This window comes from Chanodichthys erythropterus, chromosome 3 (genome assembly GCF_024489055.1).
Source record: "Chanodichthys erythropterus isolate Z2021 chromosome 3, ASM2448905v1, whole genome shotgun sequence".
Classification (NCBI taxonomy): Eukaryota; Metazoa; Chordata; class Actinopteri; order Cypriniformes; family Xenocyprididae; genus Chanodichthys; species Chanodichthys erythropterus.
In genome coordinates, this window is record NC_090223.1 from 56,452,925 (window position 1) to 56,475,424 (window position 22,500).

The 22,500-nt window shown below is 35.3% G+C and overlaps 8 non-coding genes across 8 annotated transcripts; all 8 read left to right on the plus strand.

The window, feature by feature from the left end:
- Positions 1-4,809: 4,809 nt before the first annotated feature.
- LOC137018219 (5S ribosomal RNA) lies at positions 4,810-4,928 on the plus strand. Its single transcript, XR_010894848.1, has one exon. It is a non-coding gene; the product is annotated as a 5S ribosomal RNA (ribosomal RNA).
- An 83-nt stretch (positions 4,929-5,011) lies between these two features.
- On the plus strand, positions 5,012-5,130 carry LOC137018181 (5S ribosomal RNA). Its single transcript, XR_010894832.1, has one exon. It is a non-coding gene; the product is annotated as a 5S ribosomal RNA (ribosomal RNA).
- Positions 5,131-11,084: 5,954 nt separating this feature from the next.
- Positions 11,085-11,203, plus strand: LOC137018220 (5S ribosomal RNA). Its single transcript, XR_010894849.1, has one exon. It is a non-coding gene; the product is annotated as a 5S ribosomal RNA (ribosomal RNA).
- A 6,092-nt stretch (positions 11,204-17,295) lies between these two features.
- Positions 17,296-17,414, plus strand: LOC137018164 (5S ribosomal RNA). The gene has a single exon (XR_010894816.1). It is a non-coding gene; the product is annotated as a 5S ribosomal RNA (ribosomal RNA).
- Positions 17,415-17,474: 60 nt separating this feature from the next.
- LOC137018221 (5S ribosomal RNA) lies at positions 17,475-17,593 on the plus strand. The gene has a single exon (XR_010894850.1). It is a non-coding gene; the product is annotated as a 5S ribosomal RNA (ribosomal RNA).
- A 60-nt stretch (positions 17,594-17,653) lies between these two features.
- Positions 17,654-17,772, plus strand: LOC137018223 (5S ribosomal RNA). The gene has a single exon (XR_010894852.1). It is a non-coding gene; the product is annotated as a 5S ribosomal RNA (ribosomal RNA).
- A 60-nt stretch (positions 17,773-17,832) lies between these two features.
- On the plus strand, positions 17,833-17,951 carry LOC137018224 (5S ribosomal RNA). Its single transcript, XR_010894853.1, has one exon. It is a non-coding gene; the product is annotated as a 5S ribosomal RNA (ribosomal RNA).
- A 60-nt stretch (positions 17,952-18,011) lies between these two features.
- Positions 18,012-18,130, plus strand: LOC137018225 (5S ribosomal RNA). Its single transcript, XR_010894854.1, has one exon. It is a non-coding gene; the product is annotated as a 5S ribosomal RNA (ribosomal RNA).
- The last annotated feature ends 4,370 nt before the right edge of the window (positions 18,131-22,500 follow it).

Below are 22,500 nucleotides of genomic sequence, written 5' to 3' on the forward strand. Positions count from 1 at the left end.
CATGAGCCCGGAGCACATCTTGAAAGACTGCCCGGAGTACAAATGTTACAAGTGCTGCGAGAGGGGACATTTTGCGAGGGACTGCAGAGCGGTAAAGTGCCCGGATTGCAGGGAAGTGATCAACAAATGTGAATGCGGGATGAGAAACGAGGAGGAAGAGGAAGAAGAAGAAGAAGGAGTAAAAGAGCAGGTGCATGAGGAAGACAGCGAAAAGGAACAGGAGGAAGGAACAACGATGACACAGGTAGATGTAACAACAGAAAAGGACGAAGGAGAACGAAGAGAAGAATGTAACTTACAGAAAGAACAAGAACAACAAGAGGATCAAGTAGAAATGCAAACAGACATGCCGGGAGTTTGTGGAATTTCTATGGATATAAGGGAACAGATAAACATTGTAAATGATCAAAAGACTACTGAGAGTGACAGAGAAGAGGAAAAAGAGGACCAAACAGTGAAACAAATGATAAGAAGAAGATCAATTAAGGTAAAACCAATTGTGGGGGTTGCAAGGGAGAGAAAAAAAAACAGTTAAAGAGGACACATTGAGAAATGTGAATAGGTATGAACTGTTAAAGGAATTTGGGGAGAGAGAATGATAAATGAACAGTTATATGTATGTTTTTCTCTGTTTCATGGTTATGAAGATTGTGACCTTTAATGCAAGAGGTCTTTCAGATGTCAACAAATTTGATAAAGTAAAAGAAATGTGTAAACAAGAAGATATAATTTTGCTTCAAGAAACAAACTGGAGAGAGGAGTTTATAAATGAAATGAGAAAAAGATGGAAAGGAGAATTCTTGTATAATAATGGGGATGAAAGATATGGCAGAGGGGTGGCGATCTTAATAAGAGAAAATAGTGGTATAAATGGAAAAGAAATATATAAAGACAAAGTGGGAAAATGTATGGCAGTGGAAATTATATATGAAGAGAAGAAAATTTTAATGGTTAACATACATGCACCAAATGAAGAAAAAGAAAAGAAAGAATATTTTAATATGATCAAGAGATTTTTAAGGAATTATAAAGATATTATTATGCTGGGGGATTTTAACACTGTTTTTAGCAAACAAGATATGGCGGATGGAATGGTTTTTAAAAGTGACACAGGAAGGAAAGAGTTAAAGTCATTAATGGAGGAGAACAATATGATAGATGTATGGAGGGAAAGAAATGAAAAGAAAAGGGAATTTTCTAGAAGACAAATTGTAGGGAATTTTATGTGTCAAACAAGAATAGATATGATTTTATGTACAAGGAATATAGAAGATTTTATAGAGAAGTTAAGGTATGAAGAAACCAGTTTGAGTGACCACAAGCCGTTTTTTGTACAGTTGGATTGGGATACAGGAAAAAGAGGGCCGGGTGTATGGGTTTTAAATACAGACATTTTAAAAGATGAACATTATGTGTTAACAATAAAAGAGATGATGGAAGAAGAAAAAGAAAACGGAATGTATGTAGAAGACAAAAGAATTTGGTGGGAGAATGTTAAATTTTTAGTGAAAAAAATCACTATCAAATATTGTATGTTAAAACAGAAATGTAAAAAGAATAAAGAAAAAAAGATAAGAGAAAGGTTGGAGAAGCAAATAGATAATGAAGTGCAAGATGTACAAAAAATAAAAGAAATACAGGAAGAATTGAAAGAGATTGAAGAAAATAAATATAAAGGAGCAATGTTGAGGAGTAAGGCAAAATATTTGGTAGATGGGGAAAAATGTACAAAGTTTTTTTTTGATTTGGAAAGAAAAAAAGGAAGGGCAGAAATGATAAAAGGAATAAAAAAGGGAAATGGTGAAATAATAGAAACAAGTGGGGAAATTTTAAATGAAACAAGAGAATATTTTGAAAAGCTTTTTAGTACAGAAGGGATTAAGGAGGAAGAAAAAATAGAACTAATGGAATCAATAAAAACAAAAGTAGGTAAGAAGGAGAACGAAGAGTGTGATAGAAGCATAAGTAAAGAAGAGATAGAAAGAGCTATAAATGAACTGAACAAAAGGAAAAGCCCAGGGATTGATGGTTTAGGAAGTGAGTTTTATATAACTTTTAAAGACATATTAACAAATATTTTAATGGATGTTTATGAAGAGATTTTTAAAAAAGATGAAATGATGTTGAGAATGGGGATGGGATTAATGAAGCTAATATATAAGAAGAAGGGGGAAAAAACAGAACTAAAAAACTATAGACCTATCACAATGCTTAATACAGATTTAAAGATTTTAGCAAAAGTTTTAGCAAATAGATTGAAAGAGATAATGCCAAAGATAATCACAACAAACCAGGTATATGGAGTAAAAGGAAAAGACATTGCGGATACAACAATGAGTATACAAGACACTATAAGGTACATGAGAGATAAAAAGAAAAAGGGGTACATCATTAGTTTAGATTTTGAAAAAGCATTCGACAGGGTAGAACACAAGTATCTTTTTAATGTTTTAGAAAAATTTGGGTTTGGGGAGAATTTTATTAAATGGATTCGTATTTTATATAAGGGAGCGTTGTCAAGAATAAAATGTAATGGTTTTTTAACTAAATGTTTTAGAATAACTCGATCAATAAGACAAGGATGTCCTTTATCGGCACTTTTGTACTCGTTGGTGGCAGAACCCCTTGGACTGGCAATAAAACAGGAAAAGAGGATAAAAGGAATAGAGATTGAAGAAATCATAGAGGAGAATAAAATCTTTCAATATGCTGATGACACAACATTTATTGTGAGAGGAGAAGAAAGTGTTAAAAAAATTATGGAAATAGTACAGAGGTTTTGTAAGGGGTCGGGAGGAAAAGTGAATGAAGAAAAAACAGTATACATGAGATTTGGAGAGACAGTAAATTTAACAGAGAATTTTAAATTCAAGGAAGTTAAAGAAATGAAGATTTTAGGGATTTTAATAGGGAAAGACGAAGAAAAAGTGAGAGAAAACATGTGGGAAGAAATAGTGGGAAGTATTGAAAGAAGAATGAACTTTTGGAAACTCAGGACACTTAATCTGAAGGGGAAGGTCTTAATCTTGAATGTTTTAATGTCATCGAAATTGTGGTATTTTTTATATGTGACATCTATGCCAGTGTGGGTGGAAAAAAGGTTGAAAAGATGTTTTTTAGACTTTTTATGGGAAGGGAAACCAGCTAGAATTGCATACAATACTTTAATAGGGTTGGTAGAGAAAGGAGGTTTGGGATTAATGGATGTGGAGCAAAGGAAAAAGAGTCTAAGAGTCAAATTGGTTAAAAAGTATCTAGATGAAAGAATTAAAGCAGAATGGAAAACAACAATGGAGTATTTTTTAAACAAATGTGGGAATTTTAATCTGGGAGACAATATTTTATGGATGAGAACAAAAGAGTGGATGACGGAGGGTTTGCCAAAGTTTTATAGAGAGGTTTTAAGCGCTTGGGGGGAATTTTTTTTAAATGTACGGTACAATTTACATGGAAGAGAAAGTATTTTAAATCAGCCTTTATTCCTAAACACTGGCATTTTAAATCAAGGGAAGGTAATTTATTTTAAAAAATGGTTAGAAGTTGGAATAGTTAAAGTGAGAGATGTTTTATATGAATACAAAGAAGGTTTTTTACCAATACAGTACATTGTAGATGTGATGGAGGAAGCAAAAGAAGATTTTAGTAGACAAGAATTAAAAAACAAGTATGAAATTATAAAACATGCGATACCTAAGCAATGGATAACAAAAATTGAAACTATGGAAGAAGAAAAAGATGAAAAGGATGTAAATGTAATGCTGGGAGAAAAAATGTGGGTTTTTAAGGAATGTACAGTGAAAATGGTTTATGGAATTTTTAGAGATGGAGTTTTTAAGAAACCAATTATAAATGAGTTTTGGAAAAAGACATTTGAAGGTTTAAAAGAAGAAAATATTTGGAACAATATGAAAGGGAAGATTATTGAAATAAAATTGGGAAATTTGGAGTATTTTATCAGACATAGAGTGATCTTTACTGATGTACTGTTAAAAAAAATTGGGATGGAGCAAAGTGCAATATGCAAAGTATGCTGTGAGGAATATGAAGGTTTTTTACATTTGTTTTTATACTGTAAAGCTTTGAAAGATTTTAATGAAAAATGTAGGAGTATTATGGGAAAATTAAAAGGGGAGCAAGAAGATATAGAATGGAATAAGATTATAATGTTAGGGTGTGACAGAAACAATAAAAATGAAAAGATGATTAATCTGTTGGTAATGCTAATGAAAAGTGCAATATGGGGAAGAAGAGTAGTTGTTAAACAAGAAAAAAAGGTATTGGATGTATGGCTGGTGTTCAAAAGACGGTTGGAAAAATATATGGAATGTTTGTATTATTATTTTAAACAGGAACAGAAAATGGATGATTTTTATAAGATCTGTACACCTGAAATTTACTCTGTTTTTAACGATTTTAATGTGATAATGCCAGGAAAAGAATAATGTATTTATTTAATTAGGTTTATTAATTTGTTTGTAATGAAATTATTTATGTATTGGGGGATTTTTATTGTTTTTCTTTTTAAGGTTTTGCAAGGAATGCTTTTTTTAAGAAAATAACACTTTTATGTGGAAATGTATGTTTTGTATTTTGTATGATACAAAATAAAATTTAAAAAAAAAAGCAAAAAAAAAAAAAAAAAAAAAAAAAAAGCACGCCCGATCTCGTCTGATCTCGGAAGCTAAGCAGAGTAGGGCCTGGTTAGTACTTGGATGGGAGACTGCCTGGGAATACCAGGTGCTGTAAGCTTTATGTTTTTCTGAAAGTATAAAGAATGTCTTAAATAGCCCACTCTTGGCAGCAGTTTTCGCTTACGGCCATACCACTCTGAGCACGCCCGATCTCGTCTGATCTCGGAAGCTAAGCAGAGTAGGGCCTGGTTAGTACTTGGATGGGAGACCGCCTGGGAATACCAGGTGCTGTAAGCTTTATGTTTTGTTTCCAAAAAAAAAAAAAAAAAAAAAAAGAGTGTCTGAATACCTTAAGTAGCCCACTCTTGGCAGCAGTTTTCGCTTACGGCCATACCACTCTGAGCACGCCCGATCTCGTCTGATCTCGGAAGCTAAGCAGAGTAGGGCGTGGTTAGTACTTGGATGGGAGACCGCCTGGGAATACCAGGTGCTGTAAGCTTTATGTTTTGTTTCAAAAAAAAAAAAAAAAAGAGTGTCTGAATACCTTAAGTAGCCCACTCTTGGCAGCAGTTTTCGCTTACGGCCATACCACTCTGAGGGCGCTATTGAGTCTGAAGGAAGTTGTTTGGCTGCAGTTTGGAGAGGAAGGCTCTCCACCATTTTGTGTTTTTTTGTTTGTTTGTTTTGTGAGTTTCTTTTTACTGTAAGTTATTTTTTTTGTTTTTGTTTTAGTTTAAAACCACCTAACAGCGGCTTTGCTGGCTGGAGGGTGGTTAAACCTCTTTCTTTTTTTCTCTTTTGCTATCATGGACGGATTAATGGACAACGATACTGGACTGGCTGGAGGAAGACGCATGGCAAACGACACTGGACTGGCAGGAGGACCACGCACGGCAAACGACTCTGGACTGGCGGGAGGAAGACGAACGGCAAACGACACTGGACTGGCAGGAGAACCACGAACGGCAAATGGCACTGGACTGGCAGGAGGACCACGCACGGCAAATGACACTGGACCGAATAAACGACTAAGAGCTGGAAATGGAAAAAATGATGAAGTAAGAGAAAAGTTTGTTGAACGAAAATATTTGAAAGAAGCTACAGTTATTTTGAATGTGGAAAATGTGATTGAAGTGAGAGTGGAGGACATTATTAAGGCGGTAACAGAACAATGTGGACATGGAAAAATGTTAGCACTAAGACCAAGACAAGGTAAAGAATACGAACTGACAATGGAAAAAGAAGAAGAGTGTGACAAACTAATTGATGGACTGACAATAAAGGGAGTGAACTGTGAGGTGAAAAATTTGCATAACCGGGATTATGTTGTTTCCTTCATGCACCTGCCCGTCTACCTGGATGATAAAGAAATTTTACAAAAATTGGAGGGATGGGGAGTTGAGCCCCTTACCAAAATTAAGAGAAGATGCTATCCGGGCACTGACATTGAGGACGGAACAAGGTTCCTGAAAGTGCGTTTCCCCAAAGATGTGGCATCATTGCCATACAGCACGAAGCTGGAAACAGCAGAAGGGCAGCAATACTTTAGGGTGATGCACAGCCATCAGGTGAAGACTTGTAGGCTGTGCATGAGCCCAGACCACCTATTGAAGGACTGCCCGAATTTTACGTGCTATAAGTGTGAAGAAAGGGGACATTTTGCACGAGATTGCAATGCGGTCAGGTGCCCGGAGTGTCAGGGAGTTTTAAATAAATGTGAATGTTGGATGGAGGGAGAGGAAGGAGGAAGGGAAAAACAGGTGGACGGACAGGTGCATGAAGGAAACAACATGGAGGATGGACAAATTGATGAAGCACAAGAGGAAGAAGGACTACAGAAAGAAATGGAAGGAGCAACATGCAGCAGAGAGGAAGGAGAACGTGAGAAAGACAACCGTAATAATAATGAAAAAACGATCGTGCAGGACACTCAATGGACGGAAATGGAAATATCGGACAGTTTTAATATTTTTATGGAGGACGTGGAGAGAGATGGACATGGAAGGATGGATCAAAATAAAGAAATGGACAGTGAAGGAGAAATAAAGTTGGACAACATGGACAAAGACAGAGGCGGGAGAGGACAAAGAAGAAGAAGAACAGTGAAGGTAAAACCAAATTTGGAAGGTGCAAGGAAAAAAATAATGACTGAAATGAACAGATATGATGTGTTAAGGGGCTTGGAAGGAGAAAATGGTGAATGATGGTTTTTAAGTATTTATTTGTCTTTCTTTTAATGGTTTTAAGTTGTGTTACTTTTAATGCAAGGGGACTGATGGACATGGGGAAATTTGAAAAAGTAAAAGAAAAATGTAAAAGGCAAGACATTATTGCACTGCAAGAAACGAACTGGAGAGAGAATGTGATGAATGATTATAAAAAGAGATGGGATGGTGGTATTTTATATAATAATGGAGATGGGAGGTTTGGGAGAGGTGTGGCTTTTTTAATGAAGGATGATGTTTTTAAAGTGAGTAAAGTTGTGTACAAGGACAGGTTGGGGAAATGTATGGTAGTAGAGACAAAATATGAAGAAAGAGATTTGATTTTAGTAAATGTACATGCACCAGTGGAGGAGAAGGAAAAGAAAGAGTTTTTTAATGCTTTAAGAAATATTGTAAATAAGTATAAAGAAATAATAATTATGGGGGATTTTAATACAGTTTTTAGTAAACAAGATATGGCTGAGGGAATGGTTTTCAAAACTGATACGGGAAGGAAAGAATTAAAAGCATTAATGGAGGAAAATAATATGATAGATGTGTGGAGGGAAAGGAATGAACAGAAAAAAGAATTTTCAAGGAAACAGATAGTGGGAAGTATTGTATGCCAAACCAGAATTGATTTTGTTTTATGTAGTAGAAATGTGGAGAATTTTATTGAAAAGATTAAGTATGAGGAAACAAGTTTTAGTGATCACAAGTTTTTATTTTTTATAGTGGACTGGAGTAAAATGCAAAGAGGGCCGGGAGTATGGATTTTAAATACGCAGGTTTTAAGGAATGAGGATTATGTGGCAAAAGTTAAAGAAATTATAGAAAAAGAAAGGGAAAATGGAATGTATGAAGAGGATAAGAGAATATGGTGGGAGAATGTAAAGTTTTTAATCAAAAAATTCTCGATCAGATATTGTAGCTTAATACAGAAATGTAAAAGATACAAAGAAAAAGAAATAAAAGTAAGTTTGGAAAAGGAATTGAATAAAGAAAATAAAGACATACAAAAGATAAAGGAAATAGAGGGGAAACTGAAAGAAATAGAAGAAAAAGAATATGAGGGAGCAAGGCTAAGAAGCAAAGCAAAATATGTGGTGGAAGGAGAAAAATGTACAAAGTTCTTTTTTGATCTGGAAAAAAAGAAAGGGAAAGCTGAAACGATAAAGGAAATAAGAGGAAAAAATGGGGAAATTGTAGAAGGGAATGAGAGAATTTTAGAAGAAATAAAGTATTTTTATGAGGATCTATTTAGTGCAAGAGGGGTGGATGAGGAGGAAAAAAGAAGTTGTTGAATCAGATAAAAGCAAAAGTAAGCGAGGAAGACAAAAAAGAATGTGACCAAGAAATCAGAGAAGAAGAGATTGAAAGAGCAATAAATCAACTGAATAAAAAGAAAAGTCCAGGTATAGATGGTTTGGGAACTGAATTTTATACATGTTTTAAAGAAGTTTTAGTAAAGATTTTAAAAGAGGTTTTTATAGACATTTTTGAGAAAGAAGAAATTAATGAAAGAACAAGAATGGGGTTAATGAAACTAGTATACAAAAAGAAAGGAGAAAAAGTAGACTTAAAAAACTATAGACCAATTACAATGTTGAACACCGATCTTAAGATTTTAGCAAAGATTTTAGCAAACAGATTAAAAGAAGTAATGCCAAGTATAATTAAAACAAATCAAGCGTATGGAGTAAAAGGAAGAGATATAGCCGACATAACGATGAGTATAAGAGATACAATATGGTACATGAAAGAAAAAAATGAAGAAGGATATGTAATTAGTTTGGATTTTGAAAAAGCGTTTGATAGGGTTGAGCACAGATATTTATTTGAGGTTTTAAAGAGTTTTGGTTTTGGCGAGAATTTTATTAAATGGATTGAGATTTTATATAAGGGAGCACTAACAAGGGTTAAATGTAATGGGTTTTTAACAGACTGTTTTAAAATCACACGGTCAATTAGACAGGGTTGTCCGCTTTCTGCGTTATTATATTCACTTGTTTCAGAACCGCTAGGATTGGCAATTAGACAAAAAGAGGGAATACATGGGATTGAAATAGAAGAAAATGAAGCTGAGGGGAAAGTTTTTCAATATGCTGATGATACGACAATAATTGTAAAGGGAAAAGGGAGTGTTAAAGAAGTAATGAATGTTGTAAATGAGTATTGTAGAGGGTCTGGAAGTAAAGTAAATGAGGACAAAACAGTATATATGCGATTTGGTAAAGCTATGGTTTTAACAGATTGTTTTAAGTTCAAGGAAGTTGAAGAAATGAGGATTTTAGGAGTTTTAATGGGGAAGAATGAAAGGAAAGTGAGAGATGAAATGTGGGAGCAACTAGTTACAGATATAGAGAGGAGGTTAAATTTTTGGAAATTAAGAACTTTAAACTTGAAGGGGAAGGTTTTAATTTTGAATGTTTTAATGGTTTCTAAACTTTGGTATATTTTATATGTGTCTGAAATGCCGTTATGGACAGAACAGAGGTTGAAGAAATGTTTTCTTGACTTTTTATGGGAGGGGAAGCCAGCGAGGATTGCACATAACACGATTTTAGGAGCGGTGGAAAAGGGAGGCTTAGGTTTAATGGATGTGGAACAACGAAAACATGCTTTGAGAGTTAAAATTGTTAAGAAATACCTAAATGAAGAAAACAAAACTGAGTGGAAGAAGACAATGGAATACTTTTTAAATAAATGTGGTGGTTTTAACATGGGGAATGGAATTTTATGGATGAAAACAAAAATTTGGATGACAGAAGGATTACCTGGTTTTTATAGAGAAATTTTTAGTGCTTGGGGAAAGTTTTTAGCAAAAGTAGAGTATGACCCACATGGGAGAGAAATCATTTTAAATCAACCTCTGTTCTTAAATAGCAATATTTTAAAACAAGGGAAAGAGATATTTTTTAAGAAATGGATGGAAGTGGGGATAACGAGAGTGAGAGATGTTTTATATGAGTTTAAAGAGGGTTTTTTACCAACACAGTATGTCATTGACGCAATGGAAATAGCAAAAGAAGAATACAGCAATCTAGAAATAACAAACAAATATGACATCATTAAACACGCGATACCAAAAGACTGGATTAAAAGAATAGAGTGTATGGAAGAAGAGCCAAAAGAAAAGAACATTTATGTGAAACTGGGGGAAAATTTGTGTGATTTTAAAGAATGTACTGTAAAAATGTTTTATTGTGTTTTTAGAGATGGTGTTTTTAAGGAACCAATTGTAAATAAGTACTGGGTGCAGAAATTCAAAGATTTAAAAGAAGAAAGTATATGGAGAAACATGAGGGGAAAATGTGTGGAGACAAAATTAGAATGTTTGGATTATTTTATAAGACATAAAGTGGTTTTTACTGAGTCTATTTTAAATAAAATCGGGATGGCACAAAATGCAATGTGTAAAGTGTGCCAAGAAAAGGAAGAATGGATTTTACATATGTTTTTATATTGTAAAGAATTGGAGGATTTTTTAAAGAAGTGTAAATGTGTGGTTAAAGAATTGACTGTGGAGTGGGATGAAAATATAATGGAATGGAACAGAGTGGTGATGTTTGGATGGGAAAAGAAGTGTCGAAACAAAACGTTTATAAATCTGTGGCTGATATTGATGAAAAGTGCAATATGGGAAAGAAGAATTGTGGCGAAAAAAGAAAAAATTGTGTTGGATGTTTGGACTGTGTTTAAAAGAAAAACAGAAGTGTACATGGAAAGACTTTATGTGTATTTTAAATGTGAAAATATGTTAGATGCTTTTTATCGTGTTTTTACCCCACAAGTTTGTTGTGTTTTAAAGGATCTAATGTGGAAGCTGCCGGGGAGTGAAGGAGTTTTCTGAATTATTTATGTAAATGGATGATGTAAGGTAAAAGTGTGATATGTGATTTAAAGGAGAAATATGATGTAAAGGAGATTTGTGATGTAAAAGAGAAATGTGGTGTGAAGGAGATATGTGATGTAAAGATGATATGTGATTTTTATTGTATTATTTATTGTATTGTATTTTAATGATTGAAATTTCTTAATAATAAAAAAAAAAAAAAAAAAAAAAAAAAAAAAAAAAAAAAAAAAAAAAAAGCACGCCCGATCTCGTCTGATCTCGGAAGCTAAGCAGAGTAGGGCCTGGTTAGTACTTGGATGGGAGACCGCCTGGGAATACCAGGTGCTGTAAGCTTTATGTTTTTCTGAAAGTATAAAGAATGTCTTAAATAGCCCACTCTTGGCAGCAGTTTTTGCTTACGGCCATACCACTCTGAGCACGCCCGATCTCGTCTGATCTCGGAAGCTAAGCAGAGTAGGGCCTGGTTAGTACTTGGATGGGAGACCGCCTGGGAATACCAGGTGCTGTAAGCTTTATGTTTTTCTGAAAGTATAAAGAATGTCTTAAATAGCCCACTCTTGGCAGCAGTTTTCGCTTACGGCCATACCACTCTGAGGGCGCTATTGAGTCTGAAGGAAGTTGTTTGGCTGCAGTTTGGAGAGGAAGGCTCTCCACCATTTTGTGTCTTTTTGTTTGTTTGTTTTGTGAGTTTCTTTTTACTTTAAATTAGTTTTTTTGTTTTTGTTTCAGTTATAAACCACCTAACAGCAGCTTTTGCTGGCTGGAGGGTGGTTAAGCCTTTTTCTTTTTTCTTTTCTCTTTTTTTTCGGACGGATAATGGATGACGACGCAGGACTGGCTGGAGAAACACGTATGGTAAACGACACTGGAATGGCAGGAGGACCACGCTTGGCAAACGACACTGGACTGGCACGAGGAACACGTATGGCAAACGACTCTGGACTGGATAAACGACTACGAGCTGGAAAGGAGAAAGTTCAAGAAGTAAGAAATAAGTTTGTTGAACGGAAATATTTGAAAGAGGCTACTGTGATCGTGAACGTGGAAAAAGTGAATGAAGTGAGAGCGGAGGACATCATTAAAGCGGTAACAGAACAATGTGGACATGGCAAAATTTTAGCTGTAAGACCAAGACAAGGCAAGGAATATGAACTGACGATGGAAAAAGAGGAAACATGTGATAAACTAATTGAAGGACTGGAAGTTAAAGGAGTGATGTGTGAAGTGAAAAACCTGCAAAATCGTGATTATGTTGTTTCCTTCATGCACCTGCCCGTCTACCTGGATGATGGAAAAATTTTAGAAAAATTGGAGGGATGGGGTGTTGAGCCCATGAGTCAAATTAAAAGGAGATGCTACCCGGGCACCGATATTGAGGACGGGACAAGGTTCCTTAAAGTCCGATTCCCCAAGGAGGTGGCATCCCTGCCATACAGCACGAGGCTTGAGACAGCCGAGGGCCAGCAGTACTTCCGGGTGATGCACAGCCATCAGGTGAAAACCTGTAGGCTGTGCATGAGCCCGGAGCACTTGCTAAAAGACTGCCCGACATTTACGTGCTACAAATGTGAGGAGAGGGGACACTTTGCAAGGGATTGCAATGCGGTTAGGTGCCCGGAGTGTCAAGAGGTTTTAAATAAATGTGAATGCTGGATGGAGGGAGAGGAAGGAGGAAGGGAAAAACAGGTAGGCGGACAGGTGCATGAAGGAAACAACGAGGAGGATGGACAAACTGATGAACGACAAGAGGAAGAAGAACAGAGCAACAGTGAGGAAGGGGAAAGAGAAAAAGACAACAGTAAAAATGATGAACAGACAACGGAGCAGGATACTCAAGGGACTGAAATGGAAATATCGGACAGTTTTAATACTTTTATGGAGGACGTGGAGAGAGATGGACATGGAAGGATGGATCAAAATAAGGAAACGGACAGTGAAGAAGAAATAAAGACAGACAGCATGGACAAGGACAGAGGGGGAGAGGACAAATAAGAAGAAGAGCATTGAAGGTAAAACCAAATTTGGAAGGTGCAAGGAAAAAAATAATGACAAAAAGTAACAAATATGACGTGTTAAGAGGCTTGGAGGGAGACAATGGTGAATAATGGTTTTTAAGTATTTATCTGTATTTCTTTTAATGGTTTTAAGTTGTGTTACTTTTAATGCAAGGGGACTGTTGGACATTGGGAAATTTGAAAAAGTAAAAGAGAAATGTAAAAGGGAAGATATTATAGCATTACAAGAAACAAACTGGAGAGAAAATGTTATGTTTGATTATAAAAAGAGATGGGATGGTGGTATTTTATATAATAATGGAGATGGGAGGTTTGGAAGAGGTGTGGCTTTTTTAATGAAGGATGATGTTTTTAAAGTGAGTAAAATTGTGTATAAGGACAGGTTGGGGAAGTGTATTGTAGTAGAGACAAAATATGAAGGAAGAGATTTGATTTTAGTAAATGTACATGCACCAGTGGAGGAGAAGGAAAAGAAAGAGTTTTTTAATGTTTTAAGAAATATTGTAAAGAAGTATAAAGAAATAATAATGATGGGAGATTTTAACACGGTTTTTAGCAAGCAAGATATGGCTGAAGGAATGGTTTTTAAAACGGATACGGGAAGAAAAGAATTAAAAGCATTAATGAAGGAAAATGATTTGATAGATGTGTGGAGAGAAAGGAATGAACAGAAAAAAGAATTTTCAAGGAGACAAATAGTGGGGAGTTTTGTATGCCAAACTAGAATTGACTTTGTTTTATGTAGTAGAAATGTGGAGAATTTTATTGAAAAGATTAAGTATGAGGAAACAAGTTTTAGTGATCACAAGTTCTTATTTTTTATAGTGGACTGGAGTAAAATGCAAAGAGGGCCGGGAGTATGGATTTTAAATGTGCAGATTTTAAAGAATGAAGATTATGTTGCAAAAGTTAAAGAAATAATAGAAAAAGAAAAGGAAAATGGAATGTATGAAGAGGATAAGAGAATATGGTGGGAGAATGTAAAGTTTTTAATCAAAAAATTCTCGATCAAATATTGTAGTTTAATACAGAGATGTAAGAGAAACAAAGAAAGAGAAATAAAAGCAAGTTTGGAAAAGGAATTGAATAAAGAAGATAAAGACATACAAAAGATAAGGGAGATAGAGGGAAAATTAAAGGAAATAGAAGAAAAAGAATACGAGGGAGCGATGCTAAGAAGCAAAGCAAAATATGTGGTGGAGGGAGAAAAATGTACAAAGTTCTTTTTTGATCTAGAAAAAAAGAAGGGGAAAGCTGAAACGATTAAAGAAATAAGAGGGAAAAATGGGGAAATTGTAGAAAGTAATGAAAAGATTTTAGAAGAAATAAGGTATTTTTATGAGGATCTATTTAGTGCAAGAGGTGTGGAAGAGGAGGAAAAAAAGAAATGTTTAAATCAGATAAAAGCAAAGGTAGGCGAGCAAGACAAAAAAGAATGTGACCAAGAAATCAGAGAAGAAGAGATAGAAAGAGCAATAAGTCAACTGAATAAAAAGAAAAGTCCAGGAATAGATGGTTTGGGAACGGAATTTTATGTATGTTTTAAAGGAGTTTTAGTAAAGATTTTAAAGGATGTTTTTAAAGTTGTTTTTGAAAAAGAAGAAATGAATGAAAGAACAAGGATGGGGTTAATGAAACTAGTATATAAAAGGAAAGGAGAGAAAGTAGATTTAAAAAACTATAGACCGATCACGATGCTGAACACAGATTTTAAGATTTTAGCAAAGATTTTAGCAAACAGGTTAAAAGAAGTAATGCCAAGTATAATTAAAACAAATCAAGCATATGGTGTAAAAGGAAGAGACATAGCTGACATAACGATGAGTATAAGAGACAACATTTGGTATATGAAAGAAAAAAATGAGGAAGGATATGTAATTAGTTTGGATTTCGAGAAAGCGTTTGATAGGGTTGAGCACAGATATTTATTTGAGGTTTTAAGGAGTTTTGGTTTTGGTGAGAATTTTATTAAATGGATTGAGATTTTATATAAGGGTGCACTAACAAGAATTAAATGTAATGGATTTTTAACAGACTGTTTTAAAATCACACGTTCAATTAGACAGGGTTGTCCTCTCTCTGCTTTATTATATTCACTTGTATCAGAACCATTAGGATTGGCAATTAGGGGTAAAGAAGGAATAATAGGGATTGAAATTGAAGAAAACAGGGCTGAGGGGAAAGTATTTCAATATGCTGATGATACGACGATAATTGTAAAGGGAAAAGGGAGTGTTAAAGAAGTAATGAATGTTGTAAAAGAGTATTGTAGAGGATCTGGAAGTAAAGTAAACGAAGATAAAACAGTATATATGAGATTTGGTAAAGCTATGGTTTTAACGGATTGTTTTAATTTTAAGGAAGTGGACGAAATGAGGATTTTAGGAGTTTTAATGGGGAAGAATGAGAGGAAAGTAAGGGATGAAATGTGGGAGCAACTAGTTACAGATATAGAGAGGAGGTTAAATTTTTGGAAATTAAGAACTTTAAATTTAAAGGGGAAGGTTTTAATATTAAATGTTTTAATGGTTTCTAAATTGTGGTATGTTTTATATGTGTCTGAAATGCCTTTATGGACAGAGCAGAGGTTGAAGAAATGCTTTCTTGACTTTTTATGGGAGGGGAAACCAGCGAGAATTGCACATAACACGATTTTAGGGGCGGTGGAAAAGGGAGGCTTAGGTTTAATGGATGTGGAACAACGAAAAAATGCTTTGAGAGTAAAAATTGTTAAGAAATACCTAAATGAAGAAAACAAAACTGAGTGGAAGAAAACAATGAAATACTTTTTAAATAAATGTGGTGGTTTTAACATGGGGGATGGAATTTTATGGATGAAAACAAAATTATGGATGACTGAAGGATTACCTGCATTTTATAGAGAAATTTTTAGTGCTTGGGGAAAGTTTTTAACGAAAATTGAATATGATCCGCATGGGAGAGAAAGCATTTTAAATCAACCTCTGTTTTTAAATAACAACATTTTAAAACAAGGGAAAGAAATATTTTTTAAGAAATGGATGGAAGTGGGAATTACAAGAGTGAGAGATGTTTTATATGAGTTTAAAGAGGGGTTTTTACCAACACAATATGTTTTCGATGCAATGGAAGTGGCAAAAGAAGAATACAGCAAACAAGAAATAACAAATAAATATGAAATCATTAAAAATGCAATACCAAAGGACTGGATTAAAAGAATTGAGTGTGTGGAAGAAGAGCCAAAAGAAAAGAACATCTATGTGAAACTTGGGGGAAAATTGTGTGATTTTAAAGAATGTACTGTAAAAATGTTTTATTGTGTTTTTAGAGATGGTGTTTTTAAAGAACCAATTGTAAATAAGTACTGGGTGGAGAAATTTAAAGATTTAAAAGAAGAGAGTATATGGAGAAACATGAGAGGAAAATGTGTGGAGACAAAATTGGAATGTTTGGAGTATTTTATAAGACATAAAGTGGTTTTTACTGAGTATATTTTAAATAAAATCGGGATGACACAAAATGCAATGTGTAAAGTGTGCCAAGAAAAAGAAGAATGGATTTTACATATGTTTTTATATTGTAAAGAATTGGAGGATTTTTAAAGAAATGTAAATGTGTGATTAAAGAATTGACTGTGGAGTGGGATGAAAATGTAATGGAATGGAACAGAGTGGTGATGTTTGGTTGGGAGAAGAAGTGTCGGAACAAAAAGTTTATAAATCTGTGGGTAATGTTGATGAAAAGTGCAATATGGGAAAGAAGAATTGTGGCGAAAAAAGAAAAAATTGTGTTGGATGTTTGGACTGTGTTTAAAAGGAAAACAGAAGTGTACATGGAAAGACTTTATGTGTATTTTAAATGTGAAAATATGTTGGATGTTTTTTATCATGTTTTTACCCCTCAAGTTTGTTGTGTTTTAAAAGAATTAATGTGGAAACTGCCAGGAAGTGAAGGAGAATATTGAATTAATTTATGTAAAGGTATGATGTAAGGTGGTGTATGATATGTGATGTAAAGGTGATTGTATAAGAATAACTGTAATTTTTATTGTTTTATTTATTCCATTGTATTTTATTGATCTGATCTCCCTCCAAGACCGACAAGTTTTGTAAGAAAATGTTTGATGTATGATATGTGATGTAAAGGTGAAATGTGATGTAAAGGAGATTTGTGATGTAAAGGAGATTTGTGATGTAAAGGAGAAATGTGATGTAAAGGAGAAATGTGATGTAAAGGAGAAATGTGATGTAAAGGAGAAATGTGATGTAAAGGAGAAATGTGATGTAAAGGAGAAATGTGATGTAAAGGAGAAATGTGATGTAAAGGAGAAATGTGATGTAAAGGAGAAATGTGATGTAAAGGTGATTGTGTAAGAAAAACTGTAATTTTTCTTGTATTATTTATTGTATTGTATTTTATTGATTGAAATTTCTTAATAAAAAAAAAAAAAAAAGCACGCCCGATCTCGTCTGATCTCGGAAGCTAAGCAGAGTAGGGCCTGGTTAGTACTTGGATGGGAGACCGCCTGGGAATACCAGGTGCTGTAAGCTTTATGTTTTTCTGAAAGTATAAAGAATGTCTTAAATAGCCCACTCTTGGCAGCAGTTTTCACTTACAGCCATACCACTCTGAGCACGCCCGATCTCGTCTGATCTCGGAAGCTAAGCAGAGTAGGGCCTGGTTAGTACTTGGATGGGAGACCGCCTGGGAATACCAGGTGCTGTAAGCTTTATGTTTTTCTGAAAGTATAAAGAATGTCTTAAATAGCCCACTCTTGGCAGCAGTTTTCGCTTACGGCCATACCACTCTGAGCACGCCCGATCTCGTCTGATCTCGGAAGCTAAGCAGAGTAGGGCCTGGTTAGTACTTGGATGGGAGACCGCCTGGGAATACCAGGTGCTGTAAGCTTTATGTTTTTCTGAAAGTATAAAGAATGTCTTAAATAGCCCACTCTTGGCAGCAGTTTTCGCTTACGGCCATACCACTCTGAGCACGCCCGATCTCGTCTGATCTCGGAAGCTAAGCAGAGTAGGGCCTGGTTAGTACTTGGATGGGAGACCGCCTGGGAATACCAGGTGCTGTAAGCTTTATGTTTTTCTGAAAGTATAAAGAATGTCTTAAATAGCCCACTCTTGGCAGCAGTTTTCGCTTACGGCCATACCACTCTGAGCACGCCCGATCTCGTCTGATCTCGGAAGCTAAGCAGAGTAGGGCCTGGTTAGTACTTGGATGGGAGACCGCCTGGGAATACCAGGTGCTGTAAGCTTTATGTTTTTCTGAAAGTATAAAGAATGTCTTAAATAGCCCACTCTTGGCAGCAGTTTTCGCTTACGGCCATACCACTCTGAGCACGCCCGATCTCGTCTGATCTCGGAAGCTAAGCAGAGTAGGGCCTGGTTAGTACTTGGATGGGAGACCGCCTGGGAATACCAGGTGCTGTAAGCTTTATGTTTTTCTGAAAGTATAAAGAATGTCTTAAATAGCCCACTCTTGGCAGCAGTTTTCGCTTACGGCCATACCACTCTGAGGGCGCTATTGAGTCTGAAGGAAGTTGTTTGGCTGCAGTTTGGAGAGGAAGGCTCTCCACCATTTTGTGTCTTTTTGTTTGTTTGTTTTGTGAGTTTCTTTTTACTTTAAATTAGTTTTTTTGTTTTTGTTTCAGTTATAAACCACCTAACAGCAGCTTTTGCTGGCTGGAGGGTGGTTAAGCCTTTTTTTTTTTCTTTTCTCTTTTTTTTCGGACGGATAATGGATGACGACGCAGGACTGGCTGGAGAAACACGTATGGTAAACGACACTGGAATGGCAGGAGGACCACGCTTGGCAAACGACACTGGACTGGCACGAGGAACACGTATGGCAAACGACTCTGGACTGGATAAACGACTACGAGCTGGAAAGGAGAAAGTTCAAGAAGTAAGAAATAAGTTTGTTGAACGGAAATATTTGAAAGAGGCTACTGTGATCGTGAACGTGGAAAAAGTGAATGAAGTGAGAGCGGAGGACATCATTAAAGCGGTAACAGAACAATGTGGACATGGCAAAATTTTAGCTGTAAGACCAAGACAAGGCAAGGAATATGAACTGACGATGGAAAAAGAGGAAACATGTGATAAACTAATTGAAGGACTGGAAGTTAAAGGAGTGATGTGTGAAGTGAAAAACCTGCAAAATCGTGATTATGTTGTTTCCTTCATGCACCTGCCCGTCTACCTGGATGATGGAAAAATTTTAGAAAAATTGGAGGGATGGGGTGTTGAGCCCATGAGTCAAATTAAAAGGAGATGCTACCCGGGCACCGATATTGAGGACGGGACAAGGTTCCTTAAAGTCCGATTCCCCAAGGAGGTGGCATCCCTGCCATACAGCACGAGGCTTGAGACAGCCGAGGGCCAGCAGTACTTCCGGGTGATGCACAGCCATCAGGTGAAAACCTGTAGGCTGTGCATGAGCCCGGAGCACTTGCTAAAAGACTGCCCGACATTTACGTGCTACAAATGTGAGGAGAGGGGACACTTTGCAAGGGATTGCAATGCGGTTAGGTGCCTGGAGTGTCAAGAGGTTTTAAATAAATGTGAATGCTGGATGGAGGGAGAGGAAGGAGGAAGGGAAAAACAGGTAGGCGGACAGGTGCATGAAGGAAACAACGAGGAGGATGGACAAACTGATGAACGACAAGAGGAAGAAGAACAGAGCAACAGTGAGGAAGGGGAAAGAGAAAAAGACAACAGTAAAAATGATGAACAGACAACGGAGCAGGATACTCAAGGGACTGAAATGGAAATATCGGACAGTTTTAATACTTTTATGGAGGACGTGGAGAGAGATGGACATGGAAGGATGGATCAAAATAAGGAAACGGACAGTGAAGAAGAAATAAAGACAGACAGCATGGACAAGGACAGAGGGGGGAAGAGGACAAATAAGAAGAAGAGCATTGAAGGTAAAACCAAATTTGGAAGGTGCAAGGAAAAAAATAATGACAAAAAGTAACAAATATGACGTGTTAAGAGGCTTGGAGGGAGACAATGGTGAATAATGGTTTTTAAGTATTTATCTGTATTTCTTTTAATGGTTTTAAGTTGTGTTACTTTTAATGCAAGGGGACTGTTGGACATTGGGAAATTTGAAAAAGTAAAAGAGAAATGTAAAAGGGAAGATATTATAGCATTACAAGAAACAAACTGGAGAGAAAATGTTATGTTTGATTATAAAAAGAGATGGGATGGTGGTATTTTATATAATAATGGAGATGGGAGGTTTGGAAGAGGTGTGGCTTTTTTAATGAAGGATGATGTTTTTAAAGTGAGTAAAATTGTGTATAAGGACAGGTTGGGGAAGTGTATTGTAGTAGAGACAAAATATGAAGGAAGAGATTTGATTTTAGTAAATGTACATGCACCAGTGGAGGAGAAGGAAAAGAAAGAGTTTTTTAATGTTTTAAGAAATATTGTAAAGAAGTATAAAGAAATAATAATGATGGGAGATTTTAACACGGTTTTTAGCAAGCAAGATATGGCTGAAGGAATGGTTTTTAAAACGGATACGGGAAGAAAAGAATTAAAAGCATTAATGAAGGAAAATGATTTGATAGATGTGTGGAGAGAAAGGAATGAACAGAAAAAAGAATTTTCAAGGAGACAAATAGTGGGGAGTTTTGTATGCCAAACTAGAATTGACTTTGTTTTATGTAGTAGAAATGTGGAGAATTTTATTGAAAAGATTAAGTATGAGGAAACAAGTTTTAGTGATCACAAGTTCTTATTTTTTATAGTGGACTGGAGTAAAATGCAAAGAGGGCCGGGAGTATGGATTTTAAATGTGCAGATTTTAAAGAATGAAGATTATGTTGCAAAAGTTAAAGAAATAATAGAAAAAGAAAAGGAAAATGGAATGTATGAAGAGGATAAGAGAATATGGTGGGAGAATGTAAAGTTTTTAATCAAAAAATTCTCGATCAAATATTGTAGTTTAATACAGAGATGTAAGAGAAACAAAGAAAGAGAAATAAAAGCAAGTTTGGAAAAGGAATTGAATAAAGAAGATAAAGACATACAAAAGATAAGGGAGATAGAGGGAAAATTAAAGGAAATAGAAGAAAAAGAATACGAGGGAGCGATGCTAAGAAGCAAAGCAAAATATGTGGTGGAGGGAGAAAAATGTACAAAGTTCTTTTTTGATCTAGAAAAAAAGAAGGGGAAAGCTGAAACGATTAAAGAAATAAGAGGGAAAAATGGGGAAATTGTAGAAAGTAATGAAAAGATTTTAGAAGAAATAAGGTATTTTTATGAGGATCTATTTAGTGCAAGAGGTGTGGAAGAGGAGGAAAAAAAGAAATGTTTAAATCAGATAAAAGCAAAGGTAGGCGAGCAAGACAAAAAAGAATGTGACCAAGAAATCAGAGAAGAAGAGATAGAAAGAGCAATAAGTCAACTGAATAAAAAGAAAAGTCCAGGAATAGATGGTTTGGGAACAGAATTTTATGTATGTTTTAAAGGAGTTTTAGTAAAGATTTTAAAGGATGTTTTTAAAGTTGTTTTTGAAAAAGAAGAAATGAATGAAAGAACAAGGATGGGGTTAATGAAACTAGTATATAAAAGGAAAGGAGAGAAAGTAGATTTAAAAAACTATAGACCGATCACGATGCTGAACACAGATTTTAAGATTTTAGCAAAGATTTTAGCAAACAGGTTAAAAGAAGTAATGTCAAGTATAATTAAAACAAATCAAGCATATGGTGTAAAAGGAAGAGACATAGCTGACATAACGATGAGTATAAGAGACAACATTTGGTATATGAAAGAAAAAAATGAGGAAGGATATGTAATTAGTTTGGATTTCGAGAAAGCGTTTGATAGGGTTGAGCACAGATATTTATTTGAGGTTTTAAGGAGTTTTGGTTTTGGTGAGAATTTTATTAAATGGATTGAGATTTTATATAAGGGTGCACTAACAAGAATTAAATGTAATGGGTTTTTAACAGACTGTTTTAAAATCACACGTTCAATTAGACAGGGTTGTCCTCTCTCTGCTTTATTATATTCACTTGTATCAGAACCATTAGGATTGGCAATTAGGGGTAAAGAAGGAATAATAGGGATTGAAATTGAAGAAAACAGGGCTGAGGGGAAAGTATTTCAATATGCTGATGATACGACGATAATTGTAAAGGGAAAAGGGAGTGTTAAAGAAGTAATGAATGTTGTAAAAGAGTATTGTAGAGGATCTGGAAGTAAAGTAAACGAAGATAAAACAGTATATATGAGATTTGGTAAAGCTATGGTTTTAACGGATTGTTTTAATTTTAAGGAAGTGGACGAAATGAGGATTTTAGGAGTTTTAATGGGGAAGAATGAGAGGAAAGTAAGGGATGAAATGTGGGAGCAACTAGTTACAGATATAGAGAGGAGGTTAAATTTTTGGAAATTAAGAACTTTAAATTTAAAGGGGAAGGTTTTAATATTAAATGTTTTAATGGTTTCTAAATTGTGGTATGTTTTATATGTGTCTGAAATGCCTTTATGGACAGAGCAGAGGTTGAAGAAATGCTTTCTTGACTTTTTATGGGAGGGGAAACCAGCGAGAATTGCACATAACACGATTTTAGGGGCGGTGGAAAAGGGAGGCTTAGGTTTAATGGATGTGGAACAACGAAAAAATGCTTTGAGAGTAAAAATTGTTAAGAAATACCTAAATGAAGAAAACAAAACTGAGTGGAAGAAAACAATGAAATACTTTTTAAATAAATGTGGTGGTTTTAACATGGGGGATGGAATTTTATGGATGAAAACAAAATTATGGATGACTGAAGGATT